Source organism: Fibroporia radiculosa (genome assembly GCF_000313525.1).
Source record: "Fibroporia radiculosa TFFH 294 genomic supercontigs, scaffold67695, whole genome shotgun sequence".
In the NCBI taxonomy this organism is placed as follows: Eukaryota; Fungi; Basidiomycota; class Agaricomycetes; order Polyporales; family Fibroporiaceae; genus Fibroporia; species Fibroporia radiculosa.
In genome coordinates this window covers 2098-3568 of record NW_012133131.1, presented here as the reverse complement: position 1 = coordinate 3568, position 1471 = coordinate 2098, and positions in this window count along the sequence as shown.

Below are 1471 nucleotides of genomic sequence, written 5' to 3'. Positions count from 1 at the left end.
CAATACCTTGACATTAAGATCAGACTATCCTACTAGTCAATTGTCAGCATCGACAACCTTCCTTCTTCTTGTGTTGTCACTTTTGTTTTAACAGATAAACTCATTCCCTCGGGAAGTGTCGTCGCACGCTTCCCAGTTTGCACAGGACCTTCAAGAAGCTCGTACCCCTTCCCCCTCCTCCTCTTTCCCGTTCTTCGGGACCCCCGCCGAACAATTGCAATACGTCAAAGGACAACTTGCAACTCTTGCAGCCGGAGGCCTCAACAGGCCTGCTGAAGAAGAGCTCTTTCGGGAGTACATCGGCCTAGCAGAGACTCTGAGAGAGTCTATTAGACTTGGAGAACAGGGTCCGGACGTAGAAGAAGAAGTACAGGCAAGCGAGTCGCCTATCCCTTCATCACCTCGCCAACCTATCCCCACGCAGTGGTTCTTGCATCGAATCACAGACTCCCCAGATCTAGTAGAGATCTCAAGGGCGCAGTTTGAAGACGAAGAACTCTGGCGCAGAGTAGGTGGACCTGAAGCTGAGTTTATACTCACTGCGGTCCAGCACGATTTGATAAGCGGAGTAGTCAAGCAAGCTCAGACAGAAGAATCGGGCGGTGACCCAAACGACTTCGACCTGAGCGTCGCACCCCAGCATCACCCTCACGAGGACGAGTTAAGGAGAGAAGCTGCTCCTCCTTACTCACCAGCACCACCAGCATATATTCCCCCGCCCCCCACCTACAAGGACAACCGTCTTCGCCCAGACTTTCTAGGCCTCGCAGAAGGACTTAGAGAAGTTGTACGGCAAGAAGAGGAAGAGCCTCTCGAGTACGTAGAGAGCACCGGAGAAATAGCGGAGGACCCAATAGCCTCCTCCACAGTCATTAGTTCGGAGTCAAGTGTGAGCGACTATATCTCAGAAGGAGACCGTAGAGAGCGCATGGCCCCCTCAAGACCGTTCCCTCCGTGGCTACAAAGCCGGAGGACCACTCTTAGGGATACCCCAGGAGAATAGAGGTATTATCACCCCTATTCTCAAACACGACCCCCAACCCCCATATCACCAACCGTCCAAGAGGACATCGATAGGTTCCGTGCGGGACCTGAACAGACAATCGAGTACGTGCCTCAGCCCTACACCAGAGCAGAAGGGGTATGTCAGACTCACCGTCAACACCGTCGACGAGAAGACTCATCGGTGTTCGTTAACAAGCAACATCTGAATCGGATCCATTGCGATCTGCAAGGTTTACAGCATAAGCCGGGCTACTCACTCTTGAGTACGACGCAGCAAGAACAAATTCGGTTCTTGATACGACGGATAGGCGGTATCCTATCTAATATCAATTACCGAGGCGCAGACGTATACGGACCGGTAACCAGACGGTTACTTGTACAGTTCATTAATCGAGTCAGGGACAAGTTTGGTGATGCGAGATTTAGGAATCTCGGTAGACTTGTGAAGGAGATATTGCGCGAGGTG